The sequence below is a fragment of the Gekko japonicus genome, unplaced genomic scaffold, assembly GCF_001447785.1.
Source record: "Gekko japonicus isolate JY-2015 unplaced genomic scaffold, Gekko_japonicus_V1.1 scaffold415, whole genome shotgun sequence".
Classification (NCBI taxonomy): domain Eukaryota; kingdom Metazoa; phylum Chordata; class Lepidosauria; order Squamata; family Gekkonidae; genus Gekko; species Gekko japonicus.
In genome coordinates this window covers 106,733-119,571 of record NW_015173136.1, presented here as the reverse complement: position 1 = coordinate 119,571, position 12,839 = coordinate 106,733, and the positions used below count along the sequence as shown (strand labels likewise).

General features: G+C 45.4%; 1 protein-coding gene across 2 annotated transcripts in view; it reads right to left on the bottom strand.

The window, feature by feature from the left end:
* The window catches only part of CTBP2 (C-terminal binding protein 2), a 287,345-nt gene extending 286,640 nt beyond the window's left edge, over positions 1-705 (bottom strand). For both annotated transcript variants that reach the window (XM_015422199.1, XM_015422201.1), the window contains exon 1: positions 618-705. The gene's annotated coding sequence lies outside the window, so the exon portion shown is untranslated. The remainder of the gene's footprint in view (positions 1-617) is intronic.
* Positions 706-12,839: the final 12,134 nt, after the last annotated feature.

Below are 12,839 nucleotides of genomic sequence, written 5' to 3'. Positions count from 1 at the left end.
CAACTTTTTGTCCTCCCCCCCCCCCCCCCCCCGCTTTCCCCTCTCCTCTCCACCATGCAACAGCAACAACAACAACAAAAAGGCTTTCTCCGACTCTCTTCTTTTTTTTGGCGGGGGGGAGGGGACGATTAGGGCTCGACTTCCTCACATCTGTCCCATTGCATCGCCTGTGCGATCTTCGGCTCGCGCACAGAACACACACACACAAAATCAAAGGGGGAAAAAAGGGATCGCGTTAAAAAGGGGAGAAAAATACACATGCCCAAACGCGCGCGCATAAACACAACCCTGGCTCGGAAAGCCTTTCCGACACACACAGACACACACACACACCTTCCCATCAGCTCGGGGACTAGAAAAGCAATATTGTACCATCGCGGGGGCGAGAGTTGAACGGCGGGGTCTCTCCAGACGGATTCAAGCCGGCCCCCCGGGCCTGCTGACTTCCCCTCTCTGGATGGCGCAGTGAAGGAAAAACACATGGACACTAGCACGGGCACAAACATTACGACTGCAGGTAGGCTAGGAGCGGGGGAAAGGCGGCGAGCCCTCCCGACCCACCGCGCTCGGGCAGCCGCCTCGGCTCCCTTTCCCCTCTCCGCCCCACCACCTCTTACCTCGTCGTCGGCTCTGAATGTCCACAGGGAGCCGGTCTCCCTCCAAGCTGGCTCGCTCGCTCGCTCGCTCTGGCTCCAGCCGCTGCCTGGGCTCTCTTAGCGCTGCATCGTGTCCGTCCCCCGTCCCCCTTCTCCTCTGGCTCGCTGCGCTTGGGGCTCTTGCTGCCAGAGATCCACCTTAAAAATGACACACACACACGCACACCCCGCACACACAAAAACTTAATCCTCTCCTCCTTCGCCAAGCTCCTGCCGCTGCTCCAAGTGAAGACCGGGGAGTGGGGGGTGGGGGGGAGAAGGGAACGGAGGAAGGTTCTAATTGCAACTTGGAATTTTTCCCCTTTTCTCTTTTTTTTTTAAAAAAAGAAGTCTTTCGCTGGTGTTCCTCCAGCTTAAAAAAAAAAAAGGAGGGGGGGCTGTACAACCTCCGCTTCTGCCTCCTCCGTTGTGCTGAGTAGCTAGGAGAGGTAGGGTCTCTGTTTCTCTCGCTCGCTCTTTTCTTTTTTTCTTTCTTTTTTTCTTTTTGGGCAATAGGCGGGGTCTCTCCTTGCAAACCAATGACACAAACCCACATGGACCAGCCTCGCCCCCTACAGATACTCTTCACTGCAAATAGGCTTTCTCAGGGGATTAGTGGATCAGCTAAAGTACAAACAGACGCAGCAAGAAAGAAAGGAGAAGGGGGGGGCGAGAGGGAGGGGGCACAAGGAGAGGAAAGAGGCGGCTCCCCTGCTGCACTCGAGCCCTCTCCGCCCCCCCTCCTCCAGTCCTCGACTTTCGCGGCTTCAAGTTGGCAGGACTTAAGAGAGAGCACCGCTTCTGAAATGGGAAGGAACCGACGAGGGGCAGGGGATCGGGAAAGAAAGTGCAAGCCCCCACCCCCGCCATGTGAGCAGGAAAAGGCGATTGTCTTGCTGGCTGGCGGGAGGGTAGAGAGAGAGCCAGCGCTCGAAGCACAAATGCGCATAGCGGCAGCTTCTGCATCCCCGCCGACGTCCCCACAAACGTACCAGGGGCTCCTCGTCACTTGCTCGCCTTTCTTCCCCCCGACCACGTGCAATGCCTGGTGTCGGCCCTCAGTTCCACAGGCGGCGAGTTTCCCGTGTTCCCCACGTGGAGTGGCTGATCATCTTCCCGGGGGGGGACGGGACGTAATCCTGTGCGTACCCCCTTCCCCAAAGAATTCCGCTCGTCTTCGGGGAGAAGAGAGAGATTTTGGCGTAAGGCTAAAGCCGTAAATATGCATGGCTGGGCATTGGGCAGGCGCAATCGACCATCGGTAGCATTTTGCACGTTCAGGCGGCAATCCTAAAGACGCCTGCTAGGGAGCAAGCCCCGTTGGTGGCGATGGGACTTGCTCCGTACTTAAGATAGCGTTTGCACGGCTGGGAGGTCTAATAAGAAGTAAGGCTTACTTGAAAATGTAGCGCCGGCGGTGTATAGAACTCTTACTGAAGTGTTTAATGGGACTGGTTTAACACAGGAGTATATCTGCCAAGGATCTGGGGGCGACCAAGGTGCTGTTTTGGCATTCTAGTCTCTGGTATGTCCCTGGGAGAGCATTAGGCTCTGCTGCTGAGAGTAATCTTCTGGTGATCCCTGGCCCCAAAGATAACCAGCTGTCCTTGACCTGGTGGAACTCTCTTCCAATTTCCATCAGGGCCCTGTGGGACTTAATGCAATTCCTCAGGGCCTGTGCAAGGCAGAGATGTTCCACCAGGCTTTTGGTTGAGGACAGTGACGGTTTCCATCATAGCTGGCACCCTCTTCTTTACTTCTTCTTTTTCCATCCTGGCCACTTCGGCCTCCTCCTTAACCTGCCCTTGAGATGGAAGAACAGTCCAGAGCAGGTTTCAGATCAAATTATAAACGCCATTGGAAGACACTGAAACTTTGGAATGAACTGATGGTTGATTTTAAACTGTACTTTGTATATTAATTTATTGTAAATCGCCCAGAGCCCTGTGTATTCAGGGATGGGGCGATTCAGAAATTTAATAAATAATGATAATAATAATAATAGTGCCAGTTTAAACAAGTACTTTCCTTGGTGACAAATTCCTGAAGAGTAGCAGCATTCCTTTGTTACTCAAACAAAAAACAAAATCTTGTGGCATCTTAAAGTCTAACTCATGTATTTTATGCCCTGGTCTATATCTCTTAGTTTTCAATATGCCACAACACTTTTTTTTACTACTGGGTTTAAATGGAAAGCCAGCTGTGGCCACGTGGAATGCTGGACCCATTTTCCGTGCACACCCAGGAAGAGACATACTTAGACAAGGCCTGAGTATCATCATGTTCAATGGCGCCTACCCCCAGGAAAGCATGCACAGGATTGTAGCAGGATTCTAATTATGGCTAGAAGGTGTTGGTTCCAGAAAAAGGGCAGCTCTTTAGATTATTTGATCATCTGGGAAAGGATTTGAAGGAATCCACCAACAGACTTTGTTTTTGAAAAAGTGTGTTTCAAAGTGCATATTGTATCATATAAAAGAGGATGCCTTTTCACTTTATTCCGCTTTTGCCTTGTGAGGACTGTGCTAGGGATGCCAGCATCCAGTCGTGGCCTGAGGGGATCTCCCAGAATTACAGCTCATCTCCAGACTACAGAGATCAGTTCCCATGGAGAAAATGGATGCTGTGGAGGGTGGGCTCTAGGGCATTGCACCCCACTGAGGCCCCTGTTCTTCCCAGGCTCCTTCCCCAAATCTCCAGGAGTTTCCCAACTTGGATCTGGCAACCCTACCCCCCCTCCACCTCCCACCAGTGGCCAGTGGGGACCAGGCAACATCAGAATCACAAACAATTGGAAGCATGGCTCTTATTTATCTCATCAAAGGTGTTAAGAGCATGTCCAGAGTGTAGCTTCCTGCAATCCTACTTGGATACTGAAGTGAACACCAGGGAAAGGGTCCTGGGGAAAGCATGTCTTTTTGTTTGTTTTTTCAGGCCCCCATGTTCCACACAAGAAGCCAGCCTTGCAGGCTGAAGCATGCGCAGATCTGAGCGATGAAGACTGGAAGGGCTGGATTTAGACACCAGAGTCACTAAACTGAGTGTTCCTGTGACTGTGCTGTGCACTCACTCTTACCGCCAGCAGTAAGAAGCCTGCTGGCAGATCAGTCTCTAAGCTTGGCTATGTCGACTCAGGGCTTCCAGCAGCATCTCAGAAGCCTTTTGGCACTACCCTGTCGTTTCCCCCCAACAATGTTTATTTGAATGTGCGATTATTAGATCACACATTCATCATTGCCCCGTACAGAGCGCATACCGTTTGAAATTGATGTGGCAGAGCCTCAGGATAGAAGCTACCAGACATGCTGAGCCCCTTCTGATGACATCTTCAAGACAGAGGAGCTGACACGCACACCCCCACGATGCACTAAATTTGATTTGAATATCATAAAGTCACATTACAGCATTCAGATGCTGAATGAGATAGCAAAAGCGCATTCAGATACACAGTCACTGGGATTTGGATTCTGCATTACTTGGAGGATGACTGTTAGCAGTGTCATTCTTCGTTTTTGCGTATCACAAAGATGTGGGCAGGTGGTGATCTTATCTTTTTTTGTTGTTGCTGCTGCTGTCTCATTTGGCTTTCCTTGCTACATTTATTTCTTACTGCTTAGTCAGTAAGGAAACGGAATCTGTAGCTGAGCAAAATAAAAACCTCAGATAAACTACCTACTGGAATCATTGTCAGTACGGGAACTTGTGAGTGACACTACATCTAGAGTTTTATGTTCAATCAAAAGCCTAATTTCTCTATATTTGTATATAGGAATTATGCAGTGTAATATCTAGCCATTTAATTGCTGGGTTTCTCTATTTTCTGATCCTGATCTTAATATGCAGCTACTTAGAGGATGAGTGTTCGCTGCAAGGAGCTGCTAATGTATTTGCTTTTTCTACAGATCCACATGACCACTAGAATACTCCACTGATATATGGACTGCAGGCTTCAATCCATGACAATTTACACAGGGAAAAAATCTTGTTCGTCTTTTAAGTGCCACAAGACTTCTCTTTGTCGCTTGAACAGATTAATACAGCTATCCTTCTGGAATTATTACTTGGGAGTAAATCCCAGTTAATTCAGAGGAATTTATTTCCTGGTAACCATGCAAAGGATCAGGCTGCAAAGAGCTGAGATGTCCCTGGTTCAAATCTCACTACAGTCATGAATATATTAGCCGCACAGTCCTAAACAGAGCTACAGCCTTCTAAATCCATTGAAATCAGTGGTCTTAGAAGGGTGTGACTCTGTGGAGGATTGCACTGCAGGTGGCCTTAGGCAAGCCACTATAATTTATTTGGCCGCCTCCATCTCCCTGCCAATCATCAGTGTAGGGATAATAAGACCTATTTGACAAGATTATTTTAGCATTTAGATAATATAAGTAAAGCACTTTGAATGCTAGCATGATAGGAAAGCTATGGATTATTATCATATTTCTTTGGTACTGGAGCTATGGTGGTATAAAGTACAATCAAATCACAGCTGATTTATGGCGGACCCATGGGGTTTTCCAGGCAAGAGACAGTCAGAGGTGGTTTGCCATTGCTTGCCTCTGTGTAGCGACCCTGGACTTCCTTGGTGGTCTCCCAACCAAGTACTCACCAGAGCCAACCATACTTAGCTTTTGAGATCTAGCAAGATTAGACTAGCGTGGGGCAACCAGGTCAGGGGGACTTGAGCTATAAGTGTGTGTATATACACAGACAGACAGACATGTAATATATAATTTTGCCTGAAAACAACCTCCAGAAAAGGAAATTGAATATACTGTCAAACAAATGTCTTGTAAACACTTGTCAGAAGTTGGAATACTTTCCCATGGCTAAAATAAAGTTAATGTAAAAGGTCTGTGTCTCACAGGTAATTTTGTGCGTGCACATTTGGCAGCCTTGCATTTGAACAATAATTGCGTAGTGGATGGCTGTTGGTGACAGCGGTTGATTTTGCTACTGGAATAGGTTACATCCAGCTCCCATGCAGTCTTACTCTTAGTCCGCCATATATTCACTCAACACATGGGGCATGTTTGAAAAATCTTGTGAAAAATCTTATGATTATACATAGGCTTGTTTCTTTATGCCGACCTTAAATTGTGAAATAAATAGAGATTAAAAACACAAAACAAGGGTAAACTATTCTATCATAATCTCAGTAAACTACATTGCATTTGATCCCACCTGTAAGCTAGAAGTACACACTACAATATTAATATCCAATATTTGTACTTCTCTAAATTTGCTGTGCTTACTTGCATGGAGTCCCATGGTGACATAATCTAAGGTCAACTGCATTCCCACTCATGATAACTTCCAACTCCATGGTTAATAGCTGATTGTCCAGATATAGCCTTAGAATTATTACGAACTGACATTCTAACCAATGTTCCCCCCTACTTCCACCTACTTTCTTCCTATTTTCCTCCTCTTTCCCACTGATTTATATTAAGAGATAAGGTGAACAAAAGTCTGAAAACCACACAGGGCCAACATTGCTTCTAGAGTATCTGCAGGGTTTTTTCCAGTTCTATACAGCCTTTGTCAAATGTAAGTGAGAGCAGGAGAAAGAGGCCTGTGTATGTCGTTAGTATTACTTGGAACTTCTGTGCATAAAAGAAAATGAGTACAGGACTGGAAGACTGTGTGTTTATTGAGGGGAGCCCAAAGAACTTTGACCCATTGCTCCAGTGTTGGCAGTAGATGTGTCCAATGACCACCTAGGAGCCAACCACTCTGTAACTTTTCATGTGTGGTCTAATGGTTAGACTGTCAGAGTGGGATGGGGTTGAATCCCCAGTCTCCCATGAAAGCTGGCTGGGTGACCTTAGGTCGGTCATACTCTCAGACTAACCTACCTCACAGCATTGTTGTGATGGAGGAGAGGAGAATGGTTACATTTGATTTGCTATACTCTTGGGGAGAAAAATGTTTCTGAACAGGTGCATTCAATGAGTAATTAAGCTGGTGTACAATGTTCAGGCTTTCCAGTTACCAATAATATTGATTGTGCAGTCCTATGCAGGGTTATTCCAGTCTAAGACTATTCAAATCAGTGATCTTACATGTATTATTTCTGCACAGGATTGCACTGTGACTGTATGATATGGATTTTAAAGGCACTAGAACATTTTACCTGGCATGACACTTTGTATATCTATGCCCTCATTTATAAATAGTTTGTGCAAACAAACAACTGTTATGATGGGAAAATTGATAATAATTATAATTAATAATGGATGGGGTTAGTGGCATGAACGGAGTTCCTTTCATTGCACTCATAAAGAAAACGAGACCCAGTAAACTTGCAAGAGAGAGGTTCAGTGGTAGGCTGCTTTGTAAAGGTCTCAGTTCACACATGATAAATGTGATTTTAACATGTGCCAAGTGATCTCTAGCACCTAACAAGTTCAAGAAACCTCATGTAGCAAAATGGAAAGTGCGATGTCACTGGAGAATCCAGGCAGAAAGGCTGCATCAGAGCAACTTTAGCAAGCCATTTCAAGGAATATTACAACACCAGAAAAACTAAGTAAAATGGATTTAATTTCTTTGCGGGGAGGGAAGGTGGCATATAGCCTGATCTGATCTCAGAAACTAAGCGGAGTCCATACTTGGATGGAAGAGAGACCACCAAGGAAGACTGCACAGGAATGCAATGGCAAACTACCTCTGCTTCTCACTTGCCTTGAAAGCCCCTTGCTGGGGTCCCCATAAGTCAGCTGCGACTTGACAGCACTTTACACACGCACAGTTTCTTTGGACAAAAATTGTCTAGTTGTCTTTAGTTGTGAAACAGAAGGGATTTTGGCAGTGGGCTGCTCCTGTCCTGGATTTGGTAGTGATTAGAGGTAGCCCACATCAAAAACTTTTTCTTAATATGTAGCTACTTATTTATTGATTTATTTGCTTATTTCATTTATACTTAGGGTTACCACCTCCATCTTGGGACATGCCTGGCTATTTGGGAGTGGAGCTTCCGGAGGGTGGTGTTTGGGGAGGGGAGGGAGCTCAGCAGGGATTTGATTCCATAGAGTTCACCCTCCAAAGCTGTTGTTTCCTTCAAGGGAACTGATCTCCATAGTCTGGAGATCAGTTGTCATTTTGGTAAACCACCAAGCTCCACCTGGAAGCTGGCAACCCTATTTATACACAAGTGGGAACCCAAAGCAACTTGCGTTTTTCTCCTCTTCTCCTTTGTAGCCCATCAACCTCTTTAGGCCACCACATGGCAGGTCTATCCACATTCCCTCTGCTCCAGTCCCCTCCAGGGCCTTTGCCAGGCTTTTTTGCACCCTAGGCAAGGCTAATTACTTGCGCCCCGTCCCCACTGCTAACCAGTTTTCAAAAGCAGATGAATTGCAGGAAAAATGAAAAACACAAAACTTGAAATTGCTATTTTTTTAAAAAACATTGCGAGAATCTCCCTTATATATAAAAGCCGAATGGTGGTGGCACCTCTAGAACATTCCACACACTCCGGAATTGGTTGGCGCCCTGGTGTGTCACTCAGAATCTGTCCCTATCCACTGGCTGCATTGCTTGAGTCTCGCCTCCAACATTCTAAACATTTTGCTGTTCCTCTCCCCCCCCATAGCCAGTCAGAACACAGAGGTTATTTGCATATGCAGCCTCATTGACCTTTGCCTCGGAACGCAGAGGTCGTTTGCATATGCGACTTGATTGGCTTTTGCCTCTAACATTCTAAACAGTTTGCTGTTCTGAGGTAAAATGTGTCCAATCTCCAGGTGAGGGCTGGAGAACACTCAGAATTACAACTGCTTTCCAGATGGCAGAGATCAGTTCCCCTGGAGAAAATGGTGGGCTCTGTATCCTTATATGCTGCTGAGGTGGCCCCCGTATGACAGCCAATGTGACGTAGCAGTCAGGGCTTCAGAGCACAGGAGAGGCTGCAGGTGTGTGGGGGGTGGAAAGCTGAAGAGTGAGGGGAAAATAAAGGTAGGTTGATGATTGGCTGGGAAGGAGATAGGGTTGCCAACTCCAGGTGGCAAATTCCTGGAGATGTGAGGGATGGAGCCTGGAGAGGGTGAGGTTTCAGGAGGCGTGGGACCTCGAACAGGTACAAAGCCATAAACTCCACCCTCCAAACCAACAATTCCCTTCTGGGGAACCATCGTTGCCAATCTCGAGGTGAGGGCTGGAGATCACTCAAAATTACAACTGTTCTTTAGGTAGCAGAGATCCATTCCTCTGGAGAAAATGGTGGACTCAGTGTCATTATACCCTGCTCAGGCACATCAAAATCTCATTTTGTGTGCCTTTTTTGCATATTTTGTCACCAATTCCTTCAGATCAAGTGCTGATGCTTCTGCGTGTTCAATTGATATAGTTGCCAAACCAAGTCTCTTTTGCAGCATTGTTGAACGTATGTATGTTTTTATAAGTTTGAGCTTTGAGAAACCACGTTCACCACTTGCCACTGACACTGGAAATGTGAGAAGGATCCTTAGAGCAACAGAAACATCCAGAAGTTTTTGTTGCAGTATGAAGAGACGCACTCCTTGTGGTGGCATAGACTTTGGATGTCCCAAAACACTTCTGTTACTCCCAGAGGCTATCATTCCACTCTGGGAACTGTCATTCTAGTCCCAGAACACTTCTGCTACTCCCAGGGGCTGTCATTCCACTCTGGGGCCTGTAATTCCAGTCCCAGTATACGTATGCTACGTCTAGGGGCTGTCATTCCACTCTGGGGCCTGTTATTTCAGTCCCAGAACCAATGTTCCCTCTAAGCTCCACAGTGTTGTGAGCAGGACTTCTACCTCGTGAGCAAAAAAAGCTAGTAGCATTCAAGATGGGAGCAAGTCTACATTTGACCATTGCATAAATTATTTTTAGAAGATTATTTCCATAACCTTGTAAAAATCTCAGAATGAATTCTTTTAAACTGTATTTTAAGAATAATTTAAACAGAATCAAGTCAAATTTAATTACACAAAATGTTATCCTATACAGGGGTAGTCCAGGCCTCCAGAGAACAGGTCTCCCTGCCCCTTTCCACTATATCAGTAGACCTAGATTCAAGAGAACAGGTCTACTTGCCCCAGTCCACTATATTGGTAGACATGGTCTCCCTGCCCAGTCCACTATATTAGTAGACCTGGCCTATGGAGAGCAGGTCTACCCACCCATTTCCACTATATTGGTAGATCTGGCCTCCAGAGAACAGGTCTGCCCACCCCTTTCCACTATTTTGGTAGACCTGGCTTCCAGAGAACAGGTCTGCTCACCCCTTTCCACTATTTTGGTAGACCTGGCCTTTGGAGAACAGGTCTACCCACCCCTTTCCACTATATTGGTAGACCTGGCCTCTGGAGAACAGGTCTACCCACCCCAGTCCACTATACTGGTAGACTTGGTCTTGGACCATTGCCCTGCACTGACCCTTAAAAAACATACCAGCACTTAGGAGTGGGAAACTCTTGCAGTCTACTTTGTTTTTTTAGGGAAATATGACAACCGGCATTACAGGTCAATTATAACAGAGGTGGAAGAATCACTGTCAGAACACTGCCTAACCTGACAAACATGAAGTTGCATAAATGTTAGCATGCCCAAACTACTTATGTATTCAGATTTATTATATCCCACTTTTCCCTGTGACTCAAGGCAGCTTACAAGTAATACTGAAAAGCCTAATAGGGATGTGCAAAAAAATCTTTTTTTTCTGGCTCAATTATAGCCTATGGGGACCATTGTAGTTGATGGACCCTATAGGCTATAAGGGAGAATCAATCCAGGGGTATCTGGGGCTCTGGGGGGGGGCTGTTTTTTTGAGTTACAGCCACCAATTTTGCAGCATAGCTGCTGGTGCATCTCCTCAGGGGAAAAACAACACCAAGTTCCAAACAGATTGGACTGGAGGCCCAATTCTGTGGGCCCCAGAAGGAGGTGCCCCCATCCTCCATTGTTTCCTATGGAAGCGCGGTTGTGAGCTGAAGCAGAAATTCTCTTAGCCTCTGAAATGTTGTGTGTCAGCGCCCCTTAACACAGTTTAGAGGGAACTGTGCCCAGAACACTTCTGCTACCACTAGAGGCTGTCAGTCCCAGAACACTTCTGCTACCCCCGGGGGCTGTCATTCCACTCTGGGGCCTGTCATTCCAGTCCCAGAGTAGTCTATTTGGGCCCAGAGACCTTAGTGGAAAATCCATTCAGCATTTTCTTTGCAACTCTTCTTGTGCTGTAATGTATTTCAGTGGAGCCCATCCAAGTCAATTGGCGTTCCTGGCTCCCATTATTTCCAATGGGCCTTCAAGGCTCTCCCATTGTTTCCTGTGTGGAATTGTGTAATTCCTTTTGGTACACACCGATTTCACACACCCCCTCCTGCTAACTGCTACTTTTGTTCTAGGCAATTGCATAGAGAATTCACCCTTGGAAGGTTTATGACAGGAGGATTCACACTGTTTACCTCAACTTCCTCCTTTTTTACTAGAAAATTTACACCTGATAGACATGTGACAGATTTCACACCCTAATGCTGATTGTCAGTTTTGTGATCCTCTGAGGACTGCGCCCTAGGCGGTCACCTAGTTGGCCTAATGTTAGCACCAGCCCTGGTCCCCTCACTTCCTGCATGAAGAAAAGTAGCATGCTAGAGAGTTGCAATCCACTCTTCTCTGTACATTAGTTTTCCATGTGCAGCATGTTTGAGATTCAGGAGATATCCAGTAATTCCAAAGCCAGCAGTTTAAACTGGTATAGTTCTGGGAAAGCTGTTTGATATAATTCTTCTGAATTTATAAACTGGCTTTTACATTTAGTAGTCTTGGCTGAGGAAAGGTTTGGGGGCCTTTTCGATTACTTGTTTAAAGGAGAGGAGGATTTTCTCTACATAATTTATTCCAGAACTTTGTATATAGGCTTTGTAGTCATTAAGAAGCAAAGCAGTCTATGTATTGAAAAACAAATATGAACGCAGCTTGGTCCTAATACTTTCTACAACACATCCAGGTGGCAGATTTCTGCACTGTCAGAGAGGTGCTGTAGCATACAAAAAAGATTCAGAAACTATCCTATAGAAAGGCAGATATCTTTTCCTCAGGACACATTCAAATTCAGTGTGGGGCGTCAACAACATTGCCTACAAAAGTCTCATTGCCTGGAAGATAAGAGCAGGCTGAAACTTCTCTGACTAGGTAGGTTATAAGGATTGGAGCATTTAGATGGGCATGTTTCCAAAACCAGAGATATCAGAGAATTTCCACTTGTGATTCAAAGCAAGAAGATGGTTGAAGAAAGCATCGTGAAGCTCCAAGTTAGCGTACCTAAAAGGCTAACTTCATGTTACCAATACATACATCTATGCATACATCATGATTTTTAAAAAGACAAAATAGCTTTGGGATAGGGTAATTTGAGCAGAGAAACTTGATCCTTTCCCATTTCTCTGCTCAAAATGCCCACCCAAAAAGCAGTTCATTTTTGAGACAAAGAGAGTGGGAAAACAAATATTACTATGCTGTTTGAAGGATGCAAAAGTATCAGTCTTGGCAAGCTGGCAGTGTCCTGAAGACCTCCGAAGCAAAGATACTAATCAGAGTTTTATCTGAACCAAAGCTTAACAGGATGAAGTTCAGAACTCATTTTCAATGCCAAGAGCCAGTCCTGGACTCTATAAAATTATAATAAAGAGAATGGTTCGTTTCAGGATAACAGAAAAGTATGGTTTAACTAGTCTGCACACTGACAAATCTAGTTTGCCTTGACTAAAGCTGGTTTTGTTTCCTCATTTCTGTAGCTTGAGAGGGCATTACCAGAGAACAAGTGAAGATTCAGACATCATGCAAAACTATAGGTAAGACTAACATGGTTAATAAACCAACTTTAATGGTTTATTTTATCTTTATAAACCCAATCAATTAACTGTTTTTTTATACAGACAAGTCTTTAAAACTGTTCAGAGATCTTTTGGTAGTCACTGCTTAAATAAACAAGCGTGAGCTTCTTTGTCTCAAAAATACATAAATTAGTGAAGGCAGGAACATTCACACAAGTTCCAGTTTACCATTTTAACTACTTGGAAGGGATCACCCCCTTACTAGGAGCTATTTCCCTTAGGGAAGGGTTACTAGTCCAACTTCCCTAATTCAGGATCCTCCTTGATCCTTCACTCTGCTTCACTGCACTGTTTGTCACTCCACTCTCAACTGTCATTCTTAACTGCCACTCTTTAACTGAGG